Here is a 12,876-nt window from a genome sequence, read left to right on the forward strand (position 1 = left end):
ATTCAATTTCACAAATCTTCATCCTCAAGTAACTAATAATTTCGTCCCTGACTGTGGACTGTTAGAGTCTAATTGTCATACTGGAAAACTAAGAACTGAAATTAGGATTACTGTGCACAGAAGAAATAAGTTGAAAAATGCCCTCTCAGGTGAGAAACAGTATTCTCATAGATTTGACAGTAAGGTCCTGATACATCAAGAAATCCACATTAGTCAAAAAAAAAAAAAGTGAAACAGAAGGTGATGGGGAGCATGTTTGGGCAAGCTAACAATAGTAGCTGTAAGGTGCACATTGTTTTACTGAATGGACTATCAAATGTTTAGACAAGATGAGGCCCATATTGGTGGACTTGGCATTCCTGGGGTAAAGGTTGGACTTGATGATCTTAAGGGTCTTTTCCAACCTAGCTGATTCTATGATTCTATGGGAGTTGTAATTAAAGGGATGTAGCAAGAAGGTGCTAGTTGAGAATCTGTCTAGCAGGAGCACTGGGAGCCCTGCAGATGTTATTTTAAAACCCCATATAATCCAAACCTTGCATTTCATAATGGAGAAATAAATATAATCTTATGCAAAGTATAACAAGGTTTTCTGAATAATTATCTGTAGTAAAAACTGTGTTCTGACATAGCAAAATTTCATAAACAAAGACCACTACAGACATTAGCTACTGAAGAAATCCCATAAAACTAATTAGATACTATGTGGAGATCTGAGTCATCATTTTACCTTATCAATGTGCCTCTCTTTCAGTTCAGTTAAACCTTCCAACAATTCACTTCCTTACTGAACAGTATAAAGGAAATGTGGAACGACACACAAGATTTCTCTACATCCTCATTGTGTTGCACTGCGAAGGTAAAGACACTTAAATTGTATTTCCCTGGATTCCCCCTATTAACTACTTGTCACCTAAGAGACACTAGGATATGTGTGGAGTCTTTTCACCTAAAAGATACTGAGACATGTGTGGAGCCTTGTCACCTAAGGACACTGGGACACTTGTGAAGTCTTGCCCCTGGGACACATGCGGAATCTTGACACTGGGGCATGTGTGAAGTCTAGAAACCTAAGAGACACTGGGACATGTGTGGAGTCTTGTCACCTAAAGACACTGGGACACATGTGGAGTCTTGACACTGGGGCACATACTTAGTCTTGACAGTTAACTCCATGTTCTTCTTTGGGAAATTTGCAGCCCTGAGAGGCTCTAGTTGTTTTCTTTTGCAACTCTTGGAGCTTGAGGAACCCATTCAAGAACAATTACAGTTCTTTTTCTGGGTTTTAATTTTCTATTTTTCAATGTTTCCTTCTGTAACACCTAAAGAAAAAGGATATGGTATCTCAGAACAATGTGTTCTTATAGGAAGCAAGTAAGAAACCCAACACAATGTTTGGGCCTTCTTTCACATTTCAGGACATGTACATCTACCAAGCCTACTTAAAAATACACCAGGAAGTCAGATTTTCATCTGTGCAGCCCTTTGCCTGAGTGCAGTGACAGAGATAAAACATGGCTCTATGTCACCCGCTGCTGCAGATCTCCAGACCTTCCCAAGTATAATTCTACCTTAAATTCTACTCTCGAATATTAATCTCCACTCTTGCTCCCTATGGAATGGGTTATGCTTTTTCTCTTTAATGGTGACATTATAATTATTTCTAGCTCCAGAATTCCTTTGTAAAAATTAAATTACTAAATACCAATATACTTAGAATTAGTAATAAATACTTCAATAATATTATGCAGTCACATGCTCTGGTTTCTAAGATAAGATTTAATAAGATATAATGCATTGCAGAAAAGGAATGGAAGAAGCTGCAAGAGAGAATTTCATACTGTAGCTGTGATACGCAAAACTATTACAATTATGACCTGAGAACCATTTATTTGCTTCAATATTGTGTGTGCTGATCTCTTCTACATTCTATGAGCATAATTTTATTTGTCCTTTAGCCTTAAGCATTCCATACTGATCTGTCTTCCCTGCTTACTATAAAATATCATAAATTCAGAAACAGATTATGTTTCAAACAGCAGCTACAAACTGGAACAGGGGCAGTTCTGTCCAAACATCAGGAAAAACTGTTTTCCTGTGAGGGCAACTGGGTACTGGCAGAGGTTGCCCAGAGGTGATGGAGTCTCCATCCTTGGAGATGTCCAGAAGCCCTCTAGAAAAGGTCCTGGGCAGCCTGCTGTGGGAGAATGGGCAAGATGACCTCTAGAGTGGCCTTCAAACCTCAGCCATTCTCGGAATACATATCTGTAACTTACCAATAATGGAGACTGGCTCCATGTCTTCATAGATCATACAAGAAAGAAATAAAGTAAATCAATTTATTTTAGACCTAATCTCATGAGAGAAAAGGATAGAGATAAGATCTGGGAACTAAAGCTCATTTCCCTTACTTTACAACCTCACTGAAGATGATCCACAACAATATGTGGTCCAAAAGCTGAATTTTGCCAAGGTTAAAGTGGCAACACTGCAGAAAGTCAGGCCACACTGCCAGGGGGGAGAATGTCTAGTTTGCACTTGTTTTCTTGTCAGCCCTTTCCTTGCAAGAATGTTAAAATTCACCAAAGTTTATTTAATTAGAACAGATCTTTTTGCATTTGCCACTGATGTTTTAGGAGAAAGGGGTCTTCTGGAGGACAATAAGGATCACTGACCCCACTCTACAGTCTCAGTAATGCTGTATCCCATCTGCTTTTTTTGAGTTTCTGATACATTTTGACAGCATCTTACATATTCCTGTCTTAAAGGTCAAACCTGCTTCTTGCCAGTGATAATTGCTAAACGAAAATACCAGTGTTTTAGAAAAATTACCTCCATGATAGGTTAATCCCATCTTTATCAACTCAACTGGATAGGATGCTCTTGAAAAGTGAAGGGAGACATTCATCATAAGCATTTCTGAGTCTGTGAAAAGCCTAACTTAAGCTTCCGTTATAACAGACTGTAAAACTGATCAAAGCAGTATCTGGAAAATACTGGGGGATTGGCAAATGCCAAGTTTCCGCAGTCACCTTGGATTATTCTGTCAGGGAACTTGCTTGCATAACTGAATCTCCAAAGGTGCCCTCCAAAAAGATTTTAAAGGACCTTACTGAAAAAAGAGTTGCAAAAACAAGTACATTCTCATTTTTTAATATGTGTTTCTGGATCTTAAAATCACTTGAAAAAAGCCCTGAACAAACCCAGTGTATTTCAGGTAGGACTATAGAGGCATTGCTAGTTTAGCTGGTGTGTTCAAAGGGGATAAAGTATCATTTTGTGTTAGTTTGCTGTCATCAGGGTCACTCCATATGTTCCCATCTGATTCTTTAGCAGATACAATTAATTTACTGTACAGTTTCAGGGGGATTGGGAGCCCACATGAACATCAGTTCAACCTTCCAGCATTTTTTTTTTTTCTCCTGTCTTTCCTGTAACTTGCTTCTGCAACTGCTCGATTTTAAGGGATGGTAATAATTTGGCTGCCTTTCTGCCTTCTATTTCCTCTCTCAGGTCTTGTTTCTCTCTATTACATTTTTTGCCTATCTTCACAAGCTGCTTCTAGCAGGTGCCCAGCATTTTGTAAATCATTCCTTTTCCTTTATCATCCTTTAAAGGGCCCCATGCCAACTTAACTGTTCTTCCACAGTTCCTCTAATATGCCAGTTATTGCAAACCTGCTTTTCTGAAAAGTTGGGAATTGGACTGATTCCATGTTTTTGAAAGCAATCAGGGATGCCACTTGCCATCCTGCTGACTATGCCTACTTGTGACATGGACTAGACCCTCTGGCTTTCTAAGCTCCCACCAGAGCCTAAGTGCACCTGGATATAGTCTTGGTCTCAGACTTGCTTAACAGTTTACATCTAAAGCTACAAGTGTCATTTAGCAGCAGTCTGCAGTTTTAGGGTGGATCTTAGGTGAGTCAATAAAATTTCCTACATTGCTATACCTGTCTATACACGCACATACACATAAATAAAGACATATAAAGACATACTAGTTAAAAATTCCCCCAAGTCGGTGAAGTATGTCTCATGCTTGGAATTTCTCAGTGGATGAGGGTGGAGTCTTGAGAAGTGGGGGACTTCAGCCTAGGCTCCATGTTTCAATGATGGTTCTCTAATTATCACAGACTTGAGAGTCTGTGACTACTGAGAGGTGTCCCACTCAAATGGAAATGCTGTTTGCTCCCCTCTGTGGTCCAGGAGAGCTCAAAGGTCCTCGCCTGGGACAACTAGCGTCACAAGATTATTTGCTTTAGCCAATAGTAAATCTCCATCCTGGTCATAACCCGAGTTGGTAATTACTAGAATTTTTTCAATACTCCAATAACAGTGATACTGTTCCACTCAGGCTATGATCAAGGGAAGGACTGTTCTAGGACTGTCATGGAACGATTGATTATCCCTTCTCTCACTTCCCACTGTAGGCAGGAAACAGGAGTCCCTGGTGTGACCCATGCTTCCCCCACTCTGTAGTCACCTAATAGTTCCTGATACTATCAAGGGATGCTTTACTAGAATTCATTACACAAAGGCCAAGGCCTGAGGGGAATTCCCTCAGATTATGGAGCAGCCCAGACGATGTGGGGGGAAAGAATGCACCACCACACCCACAGTTCAAGAACTAAGGGTCACCAGATGAAATTATCATGTGACAGGTTGAAAATTTAGAGGTTGAAAAAACTTAACCCACTCAACATACCACCACAGGCTGCTGCTGCTGCAGGAAGCTTACTTGAATTCAGAGAACAACCAATCAGACATTCCTGGGAATTAAAAGAAAAATCAATACATACTGAACAGAAGTCTCTGCAATGACCCAGTAAATTTCCAATGAAAAGGGCACTGTGGCCTGGGAGAGACCAGACCAGTCTTTACAGTAAGGTGGTTGTACCCTTAAACTTTCCATACATCTCTTATGGGCCACTGCCAGAGGCTCATTCCTGAGTCAGGCAGACCCAGTGATATTGATGGCTATGTATTTTCCTTGCTTCTTGTGGCTGCATTTTACTGCTGTGACTTAGGATGGTAGACGACAGCAGGTAAATTACAGCTTTCATGTAGGAAAGCACATTCCTTTCATGCTGACTACGAAATAGTCCATCTGTTGGGAAAAAAAATACATTGTAATTTACATAAACATTCTTAAAAGATACTTTCCTTCCAGTATGTCTGTGCTTCTCAAAGTCAAATGAGTTTGGGAATACAGAATAGACCCTTAGGATCATCAAGTCCAACTGTTTAATATGCTTGCATTTTGCCATGATCAAAAGAGAACTTATATCAGATCTTATCTGAGTTTTTGAAATAAGCTGATGGAACTTCTCCATCCCTTCTTATATCCCAACTTAACATTTGTTTTCCACGTTTTGTCAGGATCTGAGTGGGGAACACAGACCATCTAAGCACGATTTGTTCCTATACGTGGAAGGGAGCAAGAGCGGGAAGAGTGAAATTCATATTGAAAGGGATTTCTCTCGAAATTTTACATGCTTTTAAAGCTTCTAGAAATCACGGTGTAAAAGTAATCTAACTCTGTAAAGGATCAGTCTAAAATGGTATACAGAAAAAAATAACTATGCCACTTCATATGTAATCTTAACATAAACAATAAATAGAAATTATTCTTGATGAATGCAGTTAAGAAAGACTTACTGCCAGATCTGTTACTTTCTGCTGCAAAAACCAGTCATTGTAAATGCTGTAAAAACACTGAATACAATTTATAGATTCATTTTTATTATGTTAAGATGACACTAACGTGGAACCATGATTATTACTTATAACAGTGTAAAAAACATCTGTGACTTGGATTATCCTTATTGATAGGAAAGCTGTGCTGAAGGCTGCAGCAGTATATGAATAGTTTCATTCACCACTATATTACCCCAATTTTCAACCCATGAAACATAATATTACAGCAGCATGACTCTGAAGTGCCACTGTGGGGAGTCAGTTCTCTAGTTTGTGTTATCCCACAACAGTAAGTCTTACTCCTGGGTCAGGGTAACACCAGGCACAGCTACAGGTTGGGCAGAGAAGTCATCCAGAGCAGCCCTGTGGAGAAGGACTTGGGGGTGTTGGTCAATGAGAAACTGAACATGAGCCGGCTTCAGTGTGTGCTTGCAGCCCAGAAAGCCAACTGTATCCTGGGCTGCATCAAAAGGAGCGTGACCAGCAGGTCGAAGGAGGTGATCCTGCCCCTCTACTCTGCTCTTGTGAGACCTCACTTGGAGTATTGTGTACAGTTCTGATGTCCTCCACATAAAAAGGACATGGAATTGTTGGAACAAGTCCACAGGAGGACCATGAGGATGATCAGGGGACTGGAGCACCTCCTGTACAAAGACAGGCTGAGAAAGTTAGCCCTGTTCTGCCTGGAAAAAAGAAGCTGTGTGGAGACCTCATAGCAGCCTTCAGCATCTGAAGGGGGCCTACAAAGATGAGGGTGGTGAGGCACAGGAACAGGTTGACAAAAAAGTTGTGAATGCTCCATCCCTGGTGGTGCTCAAGGCCAGGCTGGATGGAGTCTTGGGTGACATGGTTTAGTGCGAGGTGTCCCTGCCCATGGCAGGGGGGTTGGAACTAGATGATCTTAATGTCCTTTCCAACCCTATTTTATGATTCTGTGTTGCATAAAGGATGACGGGTTGACCTCTGCATAGCTTTATGTTGTAAAGCGTTCTTACCACTATGATAAGCTGAGAAAGTTGGGGCTGTTCAGCCTGGAGAAGAGAAGGCTGCATGGAGACCTCATAGCAGCCTTCTAGTATCTGAAGGGGGCTTATAAGGATGCTGGGGAGGGACTCTTCATTAGGGACTGTAGTGATAGGACAAGGGGTAATGGGTTCAAACTTAAACAGCAGAAGCTTAGACTGGATATAAGGAAGAAGTTTTTTACTGTAAGGGTGGTCAGTTACTGGAATGGGTTGCCCAGGGAAGCTGCGAATGCTCCATCCCTGGTGGTGTTCAAGGCCAGGTTAGAAGAGCCTTGGATGAGATGGTTTAGTGGGAGGTGTCCGTGCCCATGGCAGGGGGGTTGGAACTAGATAATCTTAAGGTCCTTTCCAACCCTAACTATTCTATGATTCTATGATTCTATTTGCGTTACTCTTTGTTCAATTTTGTCCCAGTTACACGTGGTCTTATGGTTGTCCAGCAGGTGCCCACTACATGTTAGAAAGGCAAATGGTGCCAGGCCACGTCACGCTCCTGGTAATAGGCCAGCACTGACAGTCTAAAGTGATTTTCTGTCCTTGTCTATGTCAACTGCAAATTGGATGTGGATTTTGATTTTGATAGGGGAATGAATTCATCCACCAAATGCTCTTCTGTGCGGTCTATCACGATTACTGATGGTCATCCTTTCATATTGCTTAGAGAACTGCCAAAACTAAAACCCTGACAAGTAGATCTTGTTAATCTATTTAAATAACTTTAGTATTCCTCCTTTTTTTTCTTTCTTTTTTTTTTTTTTGAGGAAATCCTAATTGACTTTGGTTTTGCATAACCAGAGTTAATATAAAATATGTCTCTTATGTCTCTTCAGACCACTTTCTGCCCTTGCATAAGTCATAAAACATAAAACCCCTATTTTTTTTTAAATCTTTCTCCCTGCTGGTAACAAATGAAAGGAGAAAGTGAAAGATACTGTGAGTGAAGTTCAGTGAAGGCCAAATGCGGAGTTTTTCACTATCAATCACCTTGGAAATAATGAGAAAGCATATTGTCCAAGAGATAGAAGATGAACTGATGAAGGTGCCTGTGAGGAATGTATAAGGAATTATTATACATAGAACTTAAGTGAGTACTGAGGATATAACTTGGGGATCCACTACAGACATCTTCTAATATTATTAGAGATTATTAGTATTGCTATTATTATTGCTGTTATCATTATAACTCTCACCCTGGGGCTCAGGTCAGCAACAACAATTTCTGCAAGGTTATAGTGAATGCTTCCTTTTCTGTTAAGTGGTGCTTAACACTCTTATTTCTGGGTGAAATAATTCCACTGGGAACTGTGAGGCAAAAAATTATGAGACCAATTTTCATTAAGACATCTTTCCCTTGTGAACGCAATGTCCACTCACAGCAGAGCAGGGGCAGCATCTCACTGTTTGCACTTCCAAAGCAAAAAGTGCTCCTGGTGCTGAACAAGACACTAGTTGAGTCTGTGTCTAGTTCAGGTGTCCTCGGTTCAGCTGTAACAGTCATTTTTCTCCTTCTTAGTAGCTGGTGCAGTGCTGTGTGTTCGGCTTTAGTCTGAAAACAATGCTGATAATACACCAATGTTTTCAATTGTTGCTAAGTAATGCTTACTCTGATTAAAGACACCTGATGCAAACTGGCCAAAGGGGTATTCCATACCACAGCACGTCATACCCAGTATATAAACTGGGGAGAGTTACCCGGAAGGCCCAGATCACTGCCTGGGTTGGGCTGGGTTGTGAGCAATTGTATTGTGGATCACTTATGTTTATAGTTTTCCTTTTGCCCTTTCAGGTTTATATTCTCTCCCCTTGTTATTTCCTTTAGCATTATTATTATTGGCAGTAGCAGTAGTGGTTTTGTGTTATACCTTAGTTACTGGACAGTTCTTATCTCAACCTGTGGGATTTCTTTCCATTCTCCTCCCCATCCCTCCGGGAGCAGGGGAGAAGAAGGGGCGGGGAGAGTGAGCAAGTGGCTCCGTGGTCCTGGGTTACTGGCTGGGCTTAAACCATGACAGTTCTTTTTGGCGCCCAACCTGTGGCTCGAAGGGTTGAGATAACAACAGATCTGACCAGAATGTGTCCAACTGCATTTGTGATAAGCATTCATCAGTTTGGATTAATAGTCACTCATCACAATGTTGATTTGTTTGCTCTCAAAGTTGTTGTGCTTGCTCTCAGAGTTTCAGCATGTCATGCCTTACTTGCAGCCAGTTTTTGCTGTTTTAGTGTTTGTCAGCTCTGGGGCCTGGGCTAAGGTTCTTGTTTCACTGTACCTTCTGGTAATGACTTGTAATACAATGGAATCATTGATCATGAAACCGGTCTGGCATGCGTTCTCAGTGTGGTCATACCTATATAATGGGAATTTTTAGCAAGTACATATCTTTTTTTTCCTCCTTGGGGGGTCAACCTATGAAGGAGACATTCCCTCATGCCCTCTGCTCCCCCACCAGGCTATTTACAGCAGCATTTGAGAATTCTAAAGGATTTGGATGGCCTTTGGATACCCTTGAAACCTGCCTGCTTTTGCTGGGAATCAGCATGTTGCCACAAATACAGCATGTGTTTTACCCATGGCCATACCACATTGAGAATGCCCTGCTTCATCTAATCTTGAAAGTTAAGCAGGGTTAGGCTTGGGTCTTATCTGAGGTTAAATGAAGATCTACGAAGACCACCAAGAGATTTTTCCCAAGGCTGGACAGTCATGAGTGGCAGGTACACCAACCCTGGTGACAAACACTGCAGCCACTCCAACCATAGTGACAGATACTGCAGCCACTCCAACTGTAGTGGCAGACACTGCAGCCACTCCAACCACAGTGATACACACTGCAGCTAAACCAAAGAACCAATGTGTGCCAGTATCAGTTGCTCCTATAAGCAGGAGGAAAGAGAAACGAGCCCTGAGCCTTTGGAGGTAGATCTTGACAGCTGTGAAGGAAAGGTATCCCTACAATGACAATGTTATGTGTCGCTCAGCCAAGTGGACCATGACAGAGAGAGGCATCCAGTCCCTGAGGGAACCAGCCATTCTATAGATGATCTATTGTAGGCTGGATGCTGGGAATGCACCAGTAGATTCAGATGAAGTCGAATGTACATGATCCAGGTGGTGGAAACTTACACGGAGTGTACCATCATCATATGCCTACTCATTGGCATCAATGACGTGGAGTGAGGCTGTACCACAAACAGTGGATGAAGTAACTCATCAACTCAGCAATTTCAAAGACAATCTCACCCCTTCCATCATCAGCCTGAGAAGAACTGGCAAAAATAGTCTATTGTGACTAGCCCAGAGGCTTCATGCATCCTTGGCATAGACTACCTCAGGAGAGGGTACTTCAAAGTCCCAAGAGGGTACCAGTGGGCTTTTGGTATTGCTGCTTTGAAGGTGGAGGAAATTAAGCAGCTGTTCACCTTGCCTGGTCTCTCAGAGGATCCTTTTGGTGGGATTGCTGAAGGTTGAAGAACAAGAGCCAGTCATGACCACAACAGTGCACTGGTGGCAATATCGCCCCGAGACTCCTTGATCCCCACTCATAAGCTGATCCATAGACTAGAGTGCCAAGGAGTGATCAGCAGGACCCACTCACCCTTTAGTAGCCCCATATGGCCAGTGCAAAGTTACTGGCTGGGCTTAAACTATGACATCAGGTCAGCCTAGTTCAGGAAAGAGGAAAGCAAACAGAAATATTTGCAGAGAAGGGCTAGTAGGATTTTAGATAGGAAAGACAGCCTGTGATTTTGAAAGACAGTCAGAAAGTTAAGTTTGATAGAGACAGTCCAAAAAAGGAATATGCATTCTTTTTAATACATATGCTGTAGGAAGCATGCAAGATAGAAGACAAGCTGGCAAATGAAATACAGTTTGGGAGGGGGAATCAGAAAAGCAGTTTGCTAATGTCTCTGGACTGGTTTTTCCTTCTTCCTCCATGATGAAGGAAAAAATTTTAAACTGAATCTTGAGGATCCTGTGGTAGGTGCAGCTTGGCACTGGTAGTGCCAGCATCCTACAGACTGGCTTTGGCTCCACAGAAGCAGCCTTTCATTTCTGTATGCTCTAAAATACAACAGTTGGTTAAGGGTTGTGTAGTCAGACATATATGTGCTCTGGTACATGCTCATGGCTGACTTGTGGTCGCATTCCAAGGGGAGTCTGGGACAGGGTCTCACCCGAATACTTTTTCTCTATAGGAAATTTCATCAGAATAAAGCTCTGAAGAATTTTTAGTATGAAACAGCCTCTTTCTTCCCTAATGTCAGGGACCTAAATGTGCCCCAGTTTTGGCAAGAAAGGGATTACAGCAATCTGTTTTCTTTTCCCCCTTATTGGAGGAAGCTGTAGAAAGAATCAAGCAAGGAGATTAAATCATTGTTTAAAATGACTGAAAATTAACCTTGCTCATAGTCTCAAAACTGAGAATCACAATCATTATATTTACATTCTCATGAATGTACATGAAGTTATTGTTTTGTACCAGGCTATGTATTTGTGAATTAACTTTATCAAATTTAAGTGTTTGTGATATCTCAGTGAGCATAAAATGTAGTTACATGGTTGCACTTGTTCAGAATAAGTGGATTCAATATTCATGAATGATTTTCAAGTTACTATGTGCATGAGCAACAATCACTAAGCCAGGCTTCCAGCTCCTCAACTCTCAGTTGACGCTTGGAATGTATGCACATGTGATAGCTGCTTTGGGCCAAGGTAAGAAACCCCTGCTCACTTACAGATGGGAATTCACCTGCAATTAGCAATTAGGAATAACAGTAAATGAAAAGGGACAATATCTAAAGTAGTTCTGGGAGGCAGACGCAATCTTGGAAGGAAGATGCAGGGACTGTGAGAATGAAGACCTTGGGCCCACTGTAGGAGAGGATCTGGTTTGAGATCATCTTAAAAATCTGAATGTGCACAAGTCCATGGGTCCTGATGAAATCCATCTGCGGGTCCTGAAGGAGCTGGCGAAAGAAGTTGCTTAGCCACTGGCCATCACATTTGAAAAATCATGGCAGTCAGGTGAAGTTCCCGACGACTGGAAAAAGGGAAATATAACCCCCATTTTCAAGAAGGGGAAAATGGATGACCTGGGGAATTAGGGACCAGTCAGTCTCACCTCTGTGCCTGGCAAAATCTTGGAGCAGATTCTCCTGGAAGGCATGCTAAGGCACGTGAAAAACAACAAGGTGCTTGGTGACAGCCAGCATGGCTTCACTAAGGGGAAATCCTGCCTGACCAATTTGGTGGCCTTCTCTGATGGGGCTACAGAACTTATGGACAGGGGTAGAGCAGTTGATGCCATCTACCTGGATTTGTGTAAAGCATTTGACACTGTCCCACATGACATCCTTGTCTCTAAGTTGGAGAGACATCAATTTTATGGATGGACTACTTGGTGAATAAAGAACTGGATGGATGGCCACATGCAAAGAGTTGTGGTCAATGGCTCAATGTCCGGCTGGAGACCAGTAACGAGTGGTGTCCCTCAGGGATCAGTGTTGGGACCAGTCTTGTTTAACATCTTTGTCGCTGACATGGACAGTGGGATTGAGTGTGCCCTCAGCAAGTTTGCCGATGACACCAAGCTGTGTGGTTCGGTTGATACGCTGGAGGGAAGGAATGCCATCCAGAGGGACCTCAACATGCTTGTGAGGTAGGCTGAATCCAACATTATGAAGTTTAACAAGTGCAAGGTCCTACACCTGGGTCGGAGCAATCCCAGGCACAGCTACAGGTTGGGCAGAGAAGAGATTCAGAGCAGCCCTGTGGAGAAGGACTTGGGGGTGTTGGTTGATGAGAAAATGAACATGAGCCGGCAATGTGCACTCGCAGCCCAGAAAGCCAGTTGTATCCTGGGCTGCATCAAAAGGAGAGTGACCAGCAGGTCAAAGGAGGTGATCCTGCCCCTCTACTCTGCTCTCATGAGACCTCACCTGGAGTATTGTGTGCAGTTCTGGTGTCCTCAACATAAAAAGGACATGGAACTGTTGGAACAAGTCCAGAGGAGGGCCACGAGGATGATCAGGGGACTGGAGCACCTCCCATATGAAGACAGGCTGAGGAAGTTGGGGCTGTTCAGCCTGGAGAAGAGAAGTCTGCGTGGAGACCTCATAGCAGCCTTCCAGTATCTCAAGGTGGCCTATAG

Source organism: Pezoporus flaviventris, unplaced genomic scaffold, assembly GCF_033815535.1.
Source record: "Pezoporus flaviventris isolate CSIRO_AGI_PZ_B2104156 unplaced genomic scaffold, CSIRO_AGI_Pfla_v1 ptg000002l, whole genome shotgun sequence".
Lineage (NCBI taxonomy): Eukaryota > Metazoa > Chordata > Aves > Psittaciformes > Psittacidae > Pezoporus > Pezoporus flaviventris.